This window comes from Lepisma saccharinum, chromosome 19 (assembly GCF_977018435.1).
Source record: "Lepisma saccharinum chromosome 19, izLepSacc3.1, whole genome shotgun sequence".
Lineage (NCBI taxonomy): Eukaryota > Metazoa > Arthropoda > Insecta > Zygentoma > Lepismatidae > Lepisma > Lepisma saccharinum.
This window is the reverse complement of record NC_139247.1, coordinates 62,739,103-62,756,812: the sequence shown is the minus strand read 5'-3', so window position 1 is coordinate 62,756,812 and position 17,710 is coordinate 62,739,103. Positions and strand designations below refer to the sequence as shown.

Genomic DNA, 17,710 nt, shown 5'->3' with positions numbered 1-17,710 from the left:
AGGCAGCGCTTAACGGTAAAGAAGAGGATTAAGCGAGCGGGCGGAGCTAAGCAGTACAAAACTGCTTGTAGCTGCAGCACCGTCTCCATTTCATGCGCAAACTTCTCCTCTCAAGCGTTCGTTTGTCGATATCTCGAGAGACCTACTTTTTTTTCGTTCGCTCGCTCCACAGATTCCCTGGACAGGGTGTACTATAAATCGAAACTAATCTTTTCATGTTCAGGTCGAGCAAGTCGATAAAACCGATGCAGAAAAAAGTCATTTTAAATGTATCGCAAAAAGACTGATGCATTTTGGTACATTAACCACATCTGTGCAGTTTACTATACATTATGATTAAATAGGATGGTGAGAATGAATGGCGATTAGATAAACGTACGCAAGCAAGCTCTTAAAGAAACAGGCCTCCCCGATGGCGCAGTGGTAGCGTCGTCGCCTTGTAATCAAGGGGTCCCGGGTTCGATTCCCGGTGGAGGCACATAGTGGTTCGGATCCCACTTTAAACTGTAGGTCCAGTCTCGATTAGCCTTACTGTGCATAAAGTGGACTTAAAACAACAAATCAATCCAATCAATCAAATATTAAAGAAACAGTCTTGCACAGGCTGGAATTCGAACCCGGACTTTTAGTGGCGAGACTGTGAGTCGCCCAATTAACACGTTCACTCAGCAAGGCGGCTTCGATGATATTTGGAACTATTATTGTACTCTATTAATGCCGTTTGACACGGTGTATGATCAACTACGTTAGTTACCCCTTGATTACAGTGATAAAAATAACACACACATGATTTGAACCAAGAATCATGTTGTGTAAAATATTAATGTCTTCAGGAATGATGATATCTCGTATATCGTCGAACGCGATTACGTTTTTTATGGCATAGATGTTCAAAGAAGTTACTTTATACTCTATTTTTTTTCACATTTGCATACTCCTGTTCTAGTGAATAGCAACTACCAAAAATCGATATGATAGCAATAATAATAAATTTGGAAACACAGAAAATGAGAAGCAATCAGCCTTTCCCGAATGTTTCCCTGGTTTTAAAAATCATACGTAATTATCACGTAATTAGGTAGCAAAGTTGACAAAAAGGCTTTAACATTTTGAAAGAGTGTACATGTCTTTTAAGGACTAAAAATAATCCATGGCGCAACAGCCCTTGAGGGCCAGGGCCTACGTACCGACTGCCAGCCTCCAGCAGAGGTGGGAAATCATCCACGAACACCGAGTCGTCGTAGGTTTCCATGACCGTGTTAGTCTATTCGTTCGTAGCTCCCAAATTTCCTCACGTTGCTAGCACTTTCACAACGAATGCGAGACTTTTGGAACACCCTGTACTGAGAAACCTAAATGAGAATTAGAGTAGTTTTAATGATGGTTGTCAGGATGAAACAAAAGTATTTCGGCTTCCCTGAAGACGAAATTCGCTTCTCAAGGCAGCGCTTATTTTTATCTTCTTATTGAAAAGACAGAGAGAGGAGAGTAGCAAGTTAAGAGTTGAATAAAAAAAGAACAGAAGGGGGAGTAGTAGAATGGAGATAAATGTTTACGCCTAGGGAACGCGAATGAAAAGCGTTTCTCGAGTTGCTGCTAAAATGTCTTATCGAGGCGGAAGAGCGGGAAATTTTCCACATGGCGAGCAATGCGGAGTCGGGGGATGAGAGAGACTCCGGGACCGAAAGCAAAGTCAGGAAATTGTGTGATGCTGGAAAGCACGCATGGAAATCATCTTCCAGGAAGCACATTTTCGGGAGCGCCTCTACGTCGGCCGACTGGCATCCTACAAATTCCTAGCCCAAGTCCTCCTACCCACGAGTCTCCACCCTGATGGACTGGCAGGTTGAAGAAGACCTAGCAGAGATTGACTCCCCATTCTGAGAGTGACGTGAAACAGGTGAAAGTAAAGAACTGACAAGCAATAGATTCGCTGATTCGCTGAAGTAACGGATCCGAAATGTGCGCTTTCTCTTTTTTTTCAGCCAACGCAGCACAGGCCTCTGCTGAACTCTTTACCTAGCCGATCACTTAAGAGAATTTGCAAGTGAGAAGGAAAAAACGTTCGCATGTCACATAAACGCAGGGTTTTTCAAAAGACCAACAAAGCTTAAAATTCTATCAAAAATGCAATTATTGATAGTGACAATAATTACATGAAGAGAACAACGTCGTCTTCACGTTTCTCTAAAGAAAATGCTTGCCGAAACCTGAATAAAAACTCGCCAAGACGCACACTTTGCGTCGTGGCCACTCAGGTCACCGAATCTAACTCCGAGCAACTTTTCTAGTGCGGATTGATAAATGATACTCTTGTTGTGTGAATACGGACATTAAGGGTGCACTGGCTGGCAGTAACGGCTGACGATTGGATGCCGAGCCGAGGTCCATCCCTTACATTACCTCCTGGCAAGAATCCCTGTTGCCTATTATATCGTCAGAAGGACTCGAGATGTTACAGCGGATGCGACGCTGCCGCGTCTGCATCGGGGACATCCATTTTGAACAACTACGTCGTAGAGTGCTGCGATATGCTGTAGCAACGTCCGTATTAAATCTGCAAGCCGCATCCTTCAGTTGTCTTATTTCAGTGTCATAGGCAGCCACAACTAGTTTTGGCTCATAAATTCTTAATGGCGCGTTTCCGGACCGGGGTTCCGTATATCGTATTGGTACTTGGGTCAGTCTCCATCCAACCTGCCAGTTTGATTCGAGGTCACGGAAACACCCTGTATATGGATGAAAACAGGAGCTCCACACTGCGAAATGTAGTCCAAAGTTTAGTACGTGGAAGGGAAGTGGACATTTGGTGTCTTTAGAAAGTGTCACCAGAAAGTGATTCATTCTGCATAAGCTCAAGCCCAATGAACCCATTAACCACGGGGTGAAAGGTGAGGGGAGGGGGTGTCGCCTTCTATCTTTTAATCCCTCCGCGGACGTCTACTAATGAAGAGGGCAATATTCTCGAACGTGACTCTCATTCCGCTGTTCCAGTGTTGAGTGCGCTCCTCTTCTCAAACTAAGAGGACAGAGAGCTCTCTTTAATGTAGCATGAATCAGGAATACCAACACTTGCGCGATCAGATTTCCCTCAAGTAGAATAACATCATACTGAGAAACAAGAGATGCTACTGATAACCACCGTTCAACATTCGATTAATCATTTAAATGATACATGAATTAAGTTAATTCTTGGTAATTTCATGTTAAAGAAGGCAACGGCAGGTGATTCAACTACTATCAAGTCTATCAAACTCGCGGCCTGACTCCTCCCCTTGTGACGATGCAGCCACGCCCCTGCAGTGTTGCAACATTTATCTGCGAACAAAGCAGACAGTGGCGCAAGCGCTTCTGTGTGGTTACAGGGAGAAACAGCGGTACGGTTGACGCGAGATAAAAGGGCAACTCATAATGCTAGAAAACAAACCTTGGTTCGGATCCACTTTAATAACTTGTATGTCCAGCCTCGATTAACCTTCCGTGCATAAAGTTGACTTAAAACTGAAATCAAACAAATATCTGGTTGGGAACCTAATAAAATTTTATATTTACTGCATAAGGAAGTACCTTTTAAAAATTTCGAGATTGATATTACATGATAACAAAGTTACAACAGGGGGAAGTTTGACAAAAACAGACACAGTTACGTTATTAGTTACAATTATAATTATTTACTTTTAATTAACTATCATGCTATTACAATTATAATTAATTAATTAATTGCAACATACGAATGGCATAGTAAGCCCGTTGGTAGCTATTATCAAAGAAAAGGTGTGTACGGCTGCGTGTCAAATATTTTCTGCTGAAACTTTGGATGTACATGTTTCCTCTAACAAAAATTATAGCTCTGATATTTCATTGCTTACCTACTAAAAAAAATATCCTATACATTGATTTCCCTTCAAAATTGAATATCAGTCAGTTTTGACCATAAATTTGAGCTATTTACATTAGATGTGGTGAAAAAAGATACGGAACATAAAATGTAGCCTGAAATGTACTGAAAACAATGTGTTTTTACCCCAGATTTGTATATTTTTTCTTAGCTGAGTTATCATAATTTTCGCAACTGTCTGCATATGCCAAAAATGTTGCAAGTAATGAAACAAAAATGGAAGTCTAGTTTTAGAAAAATAATGCCTGTTTTGTACCCTTGTACAGGGGTTACAACGACAAACAAATCAAAAATTTTAAAAATGGTCGAGCGACCAGTGCTGGACCATTTGGTACGGATTGACCCTGAAATTTTAGGCAATTTCCAAAAAACGTAAGCTTTTCCTTAGAAGGAATAAAAAAAACAAAAATTTTATTTTTTGTAGAGAAAGAGCATGTCTTTGCAATGATTTTCAACATCAAAAGTTTCTGGATTCATCATACCCAAATGATGAAAATTCAGATTTTCGTAACCTAGTTTTCCCCACCACAAAAATTAGGCTACAAATCCATTATTAGTCTTTTTATAGGCATTTGTAAAACTTTTTGAGTGCTGATGTATTTTATTCTGTAATCCTCATTATTTCATTGAACTTTGTGTAAAATTTCAAAGAGATCTGACGATTGGTTAAGGAGAAAAGAAATAAAATGTAAGCAAGGGTATCTTGTGTCGAGGGTCTCATGAGTGACAGACAACACTGATTTGATGACTTTTCAAAGTGCTGTAAAATTAAAACCGTTTGAGATAGAGTGAAACAAATTTAGGGGGATTCTTTCAACCATAAAGGAAAGGTGTATACCAAATTTCATCGAAATCGAAGTTGGTGGGTGTCAAAATCTTAGTTTTTGCGTTGATTTGATGTGGAATGACCCTAATCTCAACTTTCTGCACTGTTTCATCCAAGTTTACGGAAGTTCGGATTAACAATGGATTTTTAACAAGTAAAGATGAATGCTCCCAAACTGATTTCAACATACTTCAAACAATGCAGAAAGTTGAGATTCGGAAGAAGAAAAGTGTACTATGACTGCACATACTCGTTCGGTTCTTCCAGTGAATTGTAGAATAAGCCTCGATTAGCCAATAACCCGTGACGCAACAACCCGTGAGGGACAGGACCTAACTACCGACTGCCGGCCGAACTCTCACCACCCGCGATGGAATCATCCAACCAGATATGGGGTGACGTGATGTCAGCACGACGAACCCTCCAGTCGTTGTCGTAGGTAGAGTGCAACACACCTATCTCTGCCGTTGCGCAGATACCAATTTTCGTTTCGTCTCCCTCTCTCCTAGCATCACGTGTTGCTTCTTTTATGTAGTGCATGTTCATTGGCTAGCTAGTAACTAGTGTTGCCAACTGTAATAATGAAGCACTATTTCTGTTACGGAAGGAGAAAGGCAGTTATAGTGACGGTGAGTTTTGTTGGATTAGAAGCACCATATTTTTATTTTATACTAAGTATTTGACCGGTTTGACGCTGTGTGCGTGTATTGCGTGTGTGTGGATGTGAAAGTGTGTGCTTGTTAATGAACGTTAAATCCCATATTGCCTCCAGTTCTGTCAAAGTTGAAAGCCGGATTCCAAAGCATGACACCTTACACCGCACGGCTACGGTGCGGGACATTACAGGATCTAGATGTCCCATTTTCATTGAAGGGACTGTACATAGTAGTTCGGTTCTCGTAGAACTGTAGGACCTGTCCCGATGAGCCTATATGTGGATAAGTTGGATTATAAAACAAATAATGCATAGGTCGAATTTTCAGTGGTAGTACTTAAGCAGCAACAATATTATCGTTAGAACGTTTTGGAAAAAGTAGCTAACATTTGCGGTCAGTGGCGTGCCCAGGATTTTCGTTAAGGAGGGGTTATGTACACTTTTTTCTTTGATAGCCCTCATTTGGCCATCCTTTGACGACGTTTATTTTTTTTAGGAATACTGGGCCAAAGGTGGGGTATATGAACCCACCAACCCCCCTTGGGCACGCCACTTTGTGCGGTATCGATATATTCATCACCGATCGTAAATTCGTCAACGGGGCAGTCAGCAAGAACATTATCGACGAGAGTGACGGTATCCAGCCACGGTACACTCCTTGTCGTGCTAATCACCTCCACATATATCTTCAGAGCGTCTTGCTTCTTCTCCCAGGGAACAATCAATCGTCATTGGAAAAAATCCACGTTGGACCCGCAGCCGAATGACACTTTGCCTCCCACGACGCATCCTCTCTGCGGCGAACGAATTTTGCACCGTCTCCTCGCCGCCGTCTGCTCGCAATCAACATTTTTGCTTCTTTATTGCCCGCGCGCCGACAAGAAGCGTGATGAATCGTCGGTTGGTTACCCCGAGAACCAGAAAAACCGACGAACGTTAAGGCAAACAGAAGGGCTTCAAGAGCTCGGTAAAGAAGAGGGAGTGTGCCACGTTGGGTGCAAAACAGAATCGTATTACCAAATTTTCGGCCCTTCTGTTCTTCTGGCTAATTACACTAATGGAACCTCACGGTGAGCTCTGAATCCAGAACAGGTACTTCGGAATTATTGTTGTTATGGAATCATTAACCCTAGCTTATCCGAAGCTCTTGCTTTTCGATTTTTCAACTGTGAATATTTTTCATAAATGATTGAAAAATAAATTACATTGTTTCCTACGGCGTTCCCAATGTTTCTCTATGTAACCTTTGTTCATAAAAGTGACGTACGGTCACCGACAATAAAAATGGGACACCTAGATCGTCCTCTAACGCGTTATGCGTGTTACCTAACTTTACGGCGGTAGAAGACGTTTCCATTGAATTGATTTGATTGTTTGTTGTCTTTAAGTCGACTTTATGCACAGAACGGCTAATCGGGACTGGACCTACAGTTTAAATCGGGGCACAAACCACTGTGCCATATGCCTCTACCGGGTATCGAATCCCGGACCACTTGATTACAATGTGAAGACGTTACCACTACCCCATCGGAGAGGCCTGAGTTTCCATTGAAACATTTTCTATTGAAATCTACTCATCGTAGAGTTAGGGAAGACACAACGCCTTGCAGCGAAGACAATATTTCAGGATGTAGGTATCCCATTTTTATTACCGGTGACTGTACATAAGAAGCACAATTCATGTGTAATGGCTATCCAATCCACCAGCCTCTCCTTGGAATGTGTGCTCCGACACGACACTCAAGCCAGCTAGTGTGTATAAATGGGTGATAATGATTGTACTTTTTAAAATATTATAATTACTATATAACTGCACCTATGTAATAAAAAACATTGATGAAAAATTAATATTTTTTAAAAGATTTGAATGATAAAATATGCGTGACATTCCTGCAATAATTCGTTCTTATTTTATATTAATGACGATAATTTTGTAGTGATTGTAATTATTAAATAGCTCAGTTATATAAACAACAAAAAAGCAATGATTCAATAACAAATGATTTCTTTTATTTTACTGATAAAAAATATGTGGGACTCTTGAGTCTCCCCTTCAAGCAAATAGATTATTGTACGGCACGGGTAAGCTAGAATTAAGACACAATCTGGAATTGCTTTATTTTTTATTTCTTTATTTTGACAGACAAGGCATAAAATATTACAACTCCCACAAGAGGCAGTGTGGAAAGCGTCCGAAAAAGATGGTTCCCAAGTTGGATGACAACATGGCGCAATTTATAGTTGTACTTAGTTATTAAGTCTGTATGCACAGAAAGGCTAATCGGGACTGGACCGACAGTTTAAACTCGGATTCGAACCACTATGTCCTCATTGGGTATCGATCGACCTTTTGATTACAAAAGGCAACGCCGTTCCCACTACGTCATCGGGGAGGGACACATTTCTAGTATCGTGACTGGCATTTATGTGAACATATGCGGTGGTGATGCAGTGTATTATATTGGGGCCAACCTACATTGTATGACCACCTAACGTAACAAAGAACTACTATTTGAGTAACTTTCTGTAATCTGGCCGTTGCAGTTTACTTATTCACCTTTCTGGCTTTGTTGTTTATATAATTGCGAACTGAATTGAGTTCATTAGCTGAAGATGTGTTAACGCTGCATTGCAAGGAATTTAACGCAAAATACCACTTCACTGTCCTTGGACGAAATCGCACGATGCAAAAATAAGAGCTCATATCGCTGACAAAAAACAGGGATAATTACACTAGACGATTCGCTATAACCATATCCAAAATTTCCCAACATGGCTTATTGAAAATTCCAGTGTATTCACACGAACCTGATAAACTGGTTTCATAATAACAAGTTCGGTTAAATCATTGTAGCCTCAGACATAAAACATTCATTGCTAATTTCTTCATCTTGTATTACTCAAAGCATTTTGTTATTCATCCTCTCGCATGATGACTCGAGGCCACATACTGGAAACGTAAGGCAACACTTGTAAACCCAGCCCGCACATAATACTAATGATATATGTATATTGCGTGCTGCTAAATAGTTGCTCATTGAATTGCAAGGGTCTATTTCGAAACAAACAAAAAACCTCAAAACTGAATACTATGCTGGAACAAAAGCCGAATCAACACAACGAGGAACCCGTTTCGAGAGCGGTCTGAATATGGTTCATCACGTGAATGGCTTCCACGATGCAAGCAATATGTGAAAAGCATGTGTGCTTAACGTTCAAAATGGGATTGAATTAAGAGCACGTGGAAGGTTTCGAATGCTCATTATGCGGAGCGAATGATACCATGATTTTGTAGATTTTCAATCCTTTCGTTGAATTAGCTGCAGACTGAACAAAAACAGGTTGTATTAAAGGGACGGGTGAATTTATGTATGATGTATATATCTATCGATCTGTACAGGGGAAAGTCTAATAAATTTTACCCCTTCGATAATTTTGCAGATTTCTATGGAATCGATAGCAGACAAGTACAAACCTAGTGGTTATATATTGCAGATACGACTTTCAGGAAATTGGATACCAATTTTATACTCTCAAATATTAACTCATGAACATAGTTAGGATAAATGCCAACTTCAGTTTCAAAAAGAATTTTTCATTATAATTCAGTGTAGCTCAGAATGTAATTAAGACACGCCTCTGCATTACAACTTGAAATTACATCTTCTGTCCTTGAATTTTACTGTCTTTATATTATTTCCCTATTTTATGTAATTTATAATGCTTTATATTAGTATTGCCTTACATTTTGCTCTGTACGTTGTGGTTCAGATTTGAAATATTTAGTCGTGCATTATAATTTGAAGTTTTGTATTCACACACTACTTTCTTTCTTTATTACACAGAAAAATTTGAAATTTTATTTCACTCTTCTCAATATAACTTGCATTATATTCTTCTTGTTACAATTCATACTTTTAGTATCTGTTTTTTTTTCTGTGGTTGATTGATTGAACTGAAAATTGCGGGTGCGTCAGCACTTAGGCTATTGTGCACCCGTTACCACAACTAAAATAGAACCGTGTCTGAGGACGAAAATATTCTTACATTCGCTAAAAGCTGAAGATGTATAGGAGCACTCAGCACATATAACGACGAAACACAGGACAACACACACACACACAGCTCTACAGAGGATTATACTGGCCGTACCGCCTTGCTCCACAGATTCCCGATACAAGAGTGTAGATAAAAGTATCGAAACGTCAAAAATTGGTGAAAAATAAAGTAAAAGAAAAGGCGACGATGCAAAATGAGGTACAAGACAAGTGCATCCCCTCAAAGAAAAGTTGGAACGAAGATAAAAGATATACAGCGACATAAGGATCTACTCAGATATCATGTTGATCTCGCTTGACACGAACTCGGGTGTTCCACGAAGTTTGCAACGCACAACGCATACATGAAGCTTCCTCTTTGTAAGCGGATACCTTAAAGCACAACAAATAGTTCTCAAAAATAATAAACCTGAATACTGGATGACAAAGAGTCATCTACGGTGTCAAACACATAATTGTCTCAAAGCTCTCGTTGAAACTAAGACTCGAAGGTGTAATTAAAATTTGTCAAAACATACACTACTGGATCCGTAACAAACATGTACCGAATCAGTGCTTCGTTTCAAGGAACCCTGTCTTGTTAAGCTCTCAACTGTGAGCAATTTCAGTGGATGAAAAACTAAGACATTTGCTGCACTGAAAATAACAACTGTTCAAACAGTCAGCAAGCCTACGTACTCGAAAGTGCTCTACCCACATCAAAAGGATGCGAGTTCCAAGTTTAATGCACATATATGTAAATGTGGAGGGTCTGAGGAACTTAAAGGTAAATTTCTGGAGTTGGTTACGAGAAATGTTCCTCAATTCAGCTTAATTAATTATCGTTGCGGGGATACGTCTTACGTAACTCTTTGTGAACAAATATCACGTTTGCAGTTGCCAGAACCGCAAACACCACTAATGTTGATCTTAGGCTCCTGGGCGAGCGAGAAGGGAAATTCCGACGCTTCTCTCAGTTCTGGAGAACCCAGAACGAACGATGATGCTGCGATAGAAGACGTGATATTGAAACGAGAAAGGAATTTGTTAAGTGTTCGAGGATAACATTCTCGTGTGAGGCAAGCGTCGAGTTGACTTGCAAACACACTTTAATTTTATGAAATTCGATACACACAAACTGTGCGTTATTACTTTGCGTAGGTTCTCTATTACGTCGATGAGGATGAGTTGCGAACTGATTAGATTTTTGTTATTTAGCGTCGCCTTTCTGTGACTCTACGGCTAATCGCGACGATGAGGGCGAGTGATGATACGATTAAATTTAATGGATACTTGCAAAGGACACGCATGCCCAGGCCAGGATTCGAACCCTGGACCACTGGCGTCGTAGAACGCTACTCTAATGACTTCGCCAAGGAGATGGGCGAGTTGCGAATTGATGAAGTAGAAGGAACAAGCCGTGCTATATGGACGATTCGACGTACAATGCTTCGTTTCGCAACTGTTACCCACTCTGCCACGGAGGACGTCTGGGGCCCTGCTAGCAAAAAGAGCAATCTACAGGGTGTACCGTACAGCAACGACAAAGGCAAACATCTTATCTGAATGTTTCTATCTTGCAGGCCTTATACCTATGGTATAAGCCCAGGAAAACACATTTTACGTCGCCTTTCTACCCATGTTAGCTAATCGCAATGATGCATAGGAGTGATGGTTTGATGAAAGGACACTCACAAAGAAGTCCCATACTCGGGTCAGGATTCGAACCGGGGACTAGATGATGAGAGTGAAAAACCACAATTTATAACGCTAGGCTTTTCTATAAAGGTGAGAACAGAACAAGGCAAACCTCACTGGTAATGGTCCCTTGGGTATGCCCAGACAAAAGGGATATACAATAAACAATAAAACTGTGACGATAATGCACACATTTGGATAATCCGAATATCAGGATAATTCTGATATCCGGATAGTCTAGACAATTCGGACATCCAGATAATACGTATATCAGAATATCCTTTATCCGGATACAAATTTATAAGGATATTGTTAATACAGTATTCTTTGCTAGTGGCATTTGGAATGAGATTCATGCTGTTACTTTGGTACTTCCCCACAACGGTGTCGAAATGGATAACTGTGAGAACGCAAGACAACGGCGGGGAATCGAACCCAGCGCTCCTGTCTTTGGAGCACGTTAAGCCAGCCACTACACCAGAGGACGTGGCAACTGCAGATTCTTGTTAAGAACAATATTTTCCTTATGCACTTTATAAACCTCCGTGGGCAAAGTAATATTACGGACCTCCGAGTTGAAACGAGAGACGATTCAGAAAGCGAAAAGGTACGGACGGTAGCCAAACGAACCACATCACAGCATTCATAACTTGGCTCTCGAGAAAACCACCATAAATTCCTTTTCGCAAGCTACCCTTGGAAATTCGGTGAAAAAGTTAACTTATAATTAGGATAACAACGTTCTCTAATTAATAAAATCCAAGATCAAAGAATAAAAGCGGGCGAGCTTTTAATTCCCGCCTCGGAGCTAATCTCTTACGCGAACTTGCTCTAGTCTCATTACGACGGGAAGAAAAACCCAGATTGGTTAACTGATTATAGGTGCTCCAAAAAAGTTCTCTCGCCATTAGCAAGGGATGAAAATCATCCTTACGCTTTTCAAGTCGGCCGATTCAGTTTTCACTACGAGGGCGCCAAGTGGATGGTTACGACGTCGGCAACTATTGACCTTGGATTTACGAGGTGGTGTAGATATCACCCTTAACTACTTCCCCAGATCGTTCAGAAGTGATACTTTATGTGAGGTATGATACTTACCTGTGTACTAAAACTAGAAAATTACACTATGTATTGCTTAGTTCTTTTGCTACAGAGCTGAACGTGCAAGGAAGTAGCATGCTGTCCAAAGGCTCAAGGGGTCCCGGAGGAGCAATGGCTTCATTCATATCTTGGCCTTCAGTAATAGAAACCCATATCTTACATTGCTGCCAAGTTGATTTTTTTTTTGTTTTTATTTTTTTGTTTTAATTCCACTTTATGCACAGTAAGACTAATCGGGACTGGTCCTATAGTTTAAAGTTGGATACGAAACACTGTGACTCCACCGGGTATCGAACCCCGGACAGCTTGATTACAAGGTGACGACGTTACAACTAGGCCATCAGGGAGGCCAAAATCATAAAATTGAAAATGAATTCAGACAACTGGAAGATGCGGTTTGTAGATTTGACACGGACATTCAGGGTGAATTGCCTGGCAGTAACGGCTGACGATTGGGTGCCAAGCCGAGGGACACCCCTTGCACCCCCTCCTGGCAAGAATCCTTGTTGTCTGTGATATCAGAACAACTCCAGGGATATTCGAGCAAATGCGACAGAGCTTCCACCGATGCTGGGTATTTTGAACACGTACTGTAAAATTTTCGTCCTAGAGTGCTACTATACACTGTAGTAATGTCCGTTCAAGCCGCATCCTTCAGCTGTCTTATTCCACTGTCATAGACAGACTCAACTTATATTTGCTTATATCTTCTTAATGGCGCGTTTCCGAAACGTGGTTCCTTATATCGTATTGGTACTTGGGTCAGTCTCCATCCGCCAGTTTGATTCAGTCACGGAAACATCCTGTATAAACCTAATTTTCAGGCATGCACATCAATCCAGGAAAGAAAGATAAATAATAACATGGGCTTCTACCGTCTCTTGAACTAAATATTTAAGAGCACGTTCAACCAACAGTCGGGTGTAAAAAATCTTGCTATTTGTTTCCATCGCAATACTCTTCGAAATACGCGTATTCGGCTTATCCAAGAAAATGATTCAGTTTCTCTTTGTGTAGTCAGCACGCTATGTAAATACATGATCGACGTTTTTCTCTACAGGCCAGTTCCAAGCAATCGATCATAATACGGACGGCAAAGTGATTTCCCACATCGTACGAACAAAGTTGACATTCAAATTATGATAAATTCCTGCGACATTTCGTGACCTACTAGGATATATTTTCTTTGACTGAAATATTTATTTTTCACGCCTACATTTTCCCCACTTCCTGCCATGCGCAATTCTCTTTCTGTGCAAGTATTCCGATCGCATTCACATATGCACCCCGAGCTTCGCAAGGATGATTATAAATTATTATCCTGTTTTCTATTAGCCATTAATGAAAATTCCTCCACACAGATCTGCGGCATTGTATATTTCTCAACCTGCTGATGCCGCATACTACATGCAAACTGTCATCTACGATTTCACTCTGCCGGAAAATGTTCGACTTTCCATCTCGCAACAGAAGTTCCGAAGTTAGAATCCAGGTTATGGCACTGGTGCCTGTGAGTGTCCCTTCATCAGTTTCATCGCTCATCCTCATCTTTGCGATTAGCCAAAAGTGGCTGAAAAGTGCAAATCAATCTATAGTTTTCTGTGTGGCAAGCTGGGGCAAAAAGTATGCCAAAGCTTGTTTTCAAGTCCGTTTCTACACAGAGACGCTCATCGGGACCATATGTACAGTTTATAGTGGGATACCAACAAATTAACTAGATACTAAATACTTGCATGCCAACAAAGCACATTAGAACAATCCCAGAAACTTATCAAGAGGCTCTCAGATTTCGTTGTGGTATAGCTGTTACCCTCTAAGCACGATTTGATTTTGATTTGATGGGGTTGAGTGATGAAATTGATGATTGGACATTCACAAACAATCAAGCCCGAGCGGCATTCGAACCCGGGACCCTTGGCATCGCAGCGCGATATGCTAACCACTCGGCCACAGGGTCCGGCCCTCTCGGCAGGAAACCTGGGATTCTATCACAGGTGGACATATTTTACAGTGGGGTGTACCCCACTTTAAACTGTAGGTCCAGTCCCTATCAGCCTATCTGAGCTTAAAGTGGATTTATAAACATTTGTGACAATCGACAACAACCTAAGGCTTATAGTGGTTACCTTTGAGAATTAGAAAACAAGACTGAACAACATTCAACGAAGTTGGTTAAAAATACTGATCTTGTTCTAACGGTATCACGCGTCAACGTTTACTGTTCTTTAGTCATATCTCCTTGCCAACGATTATAACACGTATACAACGCAGTGAATACGGTCTTTCGGGATTTCAAACTTTTTGTACATGCCTCGTACATTTGAAAAAAATATTAAATTCTCCCGAAGCTATGGGATGGAAACTTGAGCTACGGCATCGAAAAGAACCCACAGATGGTTACTTTCCAAGTCGACATAATCCAAACTTACTTGACCGACCGAGCATAAAGTAATTCAATTACTTATCCAAGAATGCTCATGTAGCTAGATATCCAACATGCAATATGCTAATCTATGTTAAGGGGAAAATATTCTTCGGGAAAGTTACGTGGTAATATAAACAATTGCTCCGCATCCCGCAACATGCATATTTAAATCCTCGCGTAGAATGCAACAAAAAGAGGGAAACGCAATGATTAGCAAAGCAAATTTACATTTTGTACTGGGCTTGCAACAGTAATTCCAAATAATTGTTTTTAATGAAATAATTACAGAATTACGCCCCTCACACCGATTTTATCCTTTCTCCACTGCTTATGAAAGTAAAGTATGCAATTTATAGAGAATGTATTCTTGCAGACTAAGGAGGCTCTGGCGTCTGGCCATTAAACCAGTATAATCCTTGGTAGTACTTGTGTTGAGTCCTGTCCCTGTGTGTTTGTGACTATCGTTTCATCAATACATTGTGCTCCCAGATGACGTAATAGCGTCGCCTTGTAATCAAGGGGTGCCAGGTTCGATAGCCGGTAGAGGCACATAGTGGTTTAAACTGTATATTCAGTCTCGAATAGCCTTTCCACTGGCGTACGCAGGCTTTTATTTCGGGAGGGGGTTGAATCGTTACGGTGGATAGTGCAAAGCTCATTTCTGGGGAGGGGAGATATACGATAAGATATTTCGCATGTTAAAATCTTTTCTCTTTCAAAACTAAAAATCAGGGTTTGTTTTAAGACGAGTTTGAATTTGGTATTCACGAGTTCTTTACTGTCTTTATCTGAAAATGTTGATATCCTCAAAATTTCGGAGGGGGTGTCCCTTCAGGACCCCTTTTCTGCGTACGCCAGTGAGCCTTTCTGTGCACAAAGAGGACTTAAAACAAAATCTCAATCAAACAATCAAAACTGTAGGTCCAATCCCGATTAGCCTATATGTGCACAAAGTGGACTTGAAACAAAAATTCAAACAAACTCATCGCATCGTCGCGATTGGGCTAAAATAACAAAATCAGCCAAATAATTTTGTTGAAACATACAAACCAAGATTATTCGTTGCACAGCTCGCGGCCAAGAACTTCTGTGTTATTGCTGCCAATTCGAAACTCGGAAACAAAAGAAAACTATTTGCATACGTTAACAACCAAGAGAGGAGGCATTAATTACGCATAATCGGAAGCGTGAGCGTAACGACGTGACTTATCGTCTACGCTACGGGAAAAGGAAGTGCGACTTGCCGACACCAACATGGTCAAACTCAACCGTGCATGTTGGCCTGTGCTAGATTTACCCGTTCATTACATGATGTAATCTTTACAAAATTCCCAGCGCCCAGTTGCTAATCCCGAGGGTGTCGATCGGAATAAGCATTGCTAATGAGGAGCCTCGCACCTGTCAATTCGCACGCTGGAAACCTGCAAAACGATGAGAGGGAGATGGTAAATTGAGAAGGACTGTGGGGTTTACCGAGTTAGCATCCATATTTTTGTAGACATATATCCCTAAGAACGAATGCAAAATGTGGGAACGCTGGACAAGACGGTGTACGGTCAGCCAAATGTTGTGACGTCTTATCTCCACGATCGCAAGTTCAAAAGATTTACCATGTTTTTGCACGCACAAAACACCTCACAGCTTCGCCCCACCTCCGACGAGCTGGTACGCTGAGCGTCGTTCTGTTGTAAGTGACGTAATAAACAGGAAGTCGCCGGTAGAGGTCCTCGTGCGCTCAAATCGCCGATTTTCCTCTACTCTGCGAAAGCAGGAATCACAGTTCATTAGAAAATAGCTTGTTGGTTAGACGGGTGAGGTCAGGGCATATCCAGCTGTTAACCGTTACTAAAACTAATTTCTAGGAGCTCTACAACTTGGCTTAACCTAACAATTCCTAACGTATAAATTCCGATCGGAGTCAGGCCAAACTAAAAACCGGCGCGAGGACCGCCATTATGGCAGTGACCCTCTGTTGCCGCGTTTACCTACGAAAGAACTTGCGGTCAAACAGCCAATTAGGCCTACCGCTTGGGCAAGAAGCGGCCAGCAGGAAACCAGGATTTTGTCAAGATAGCAGTTCTGCGGTGTGAATGGGGGCGTGGCCGGGGTATAGTTCCAATAATGCCCGTCGATCTCCGTCCTGGAGTGGTTAACATAGTGCGCTATGACGTAATGGGTCCCAGGTTCGAATCCCAGCCTGGCATGGGTATTGTTTCAGTGTGTCTTCATCAATTTCATCATATCATCACTCATACTCATCTTCTCGATTAGCCAAAAAAGCGAAGTAAAATAAACCAAATCAATCAATCAATTCTAATAATGCATATGTGGTTATGTTATACTCTGTTCGGAAATCTGTGGAGCAAGGCCGCGCATAACGGTACAGAAGGGGAGGAAGTGAGTGGGCAGCTGGTAGCTTCAGCCCAAATTTTCTCTTCAAGTACTGTAAAAGCATGAGTGTGCCTGCCATGTCATCTTTATAATCATTCATTCACACCATACAGGAAGAAAAACTTCGTATAATACACCAAATACAAACAAAAATAATCCCTGTACATGGTGGCATGTACCTGTAGTTGACAACACTGTGAGGAGAGCGTTGTTGCTGTGCTCCTGAAAGAGGACTGAAACGAAAACAAACATGTTCTTCTGAGTGCCTTTTGGGTTGCTTTTGTTTCCCGCTGACAAGTGTTACTATACCCCGAAGGCTGCTGAAACATTCAAACGCATACGTGGGTTCACATATCTCACGTATGCGAACCAGTAGGGCATTTCACACATACCGCATGAACGCCTGCAGAAATATTTGAAGTGGAGGTCAGGCCGTTTTATCAAAACTTACTATTATTATTAAAAATTAATAATAACTCAGGGTATCTACAATTTTTTAAAAACTAAATTCCCCGGTTTTTCCAGGTTTTCCAAACAAATAACCAAAATTTTCTAGACCAAGTCATTAGGCAAATTCATGTATTTCAACATGTGAAAGAACAATATTCACTTCACATCTTCAAATCAATAATAAGGAAAACTGAACAGAAATTGACTGTTGGAGAGGGACAACAAGGGT

At 41.1% G+C, this 17,710-nt stretch overlaps 1 protein-coding gene across 1 annotated transcript in view; it reads right to left on the bottom strand.

The window, feature by feature from the left end:
- Positions 1-17,710, bottom strand: part of Fur2 (furin-like protease 2) — a 1,025,686-nt gene that overhangs the window by 362,786 nt on the left and 645,190 nt on the right. The window lies entirely within an intron of this gene.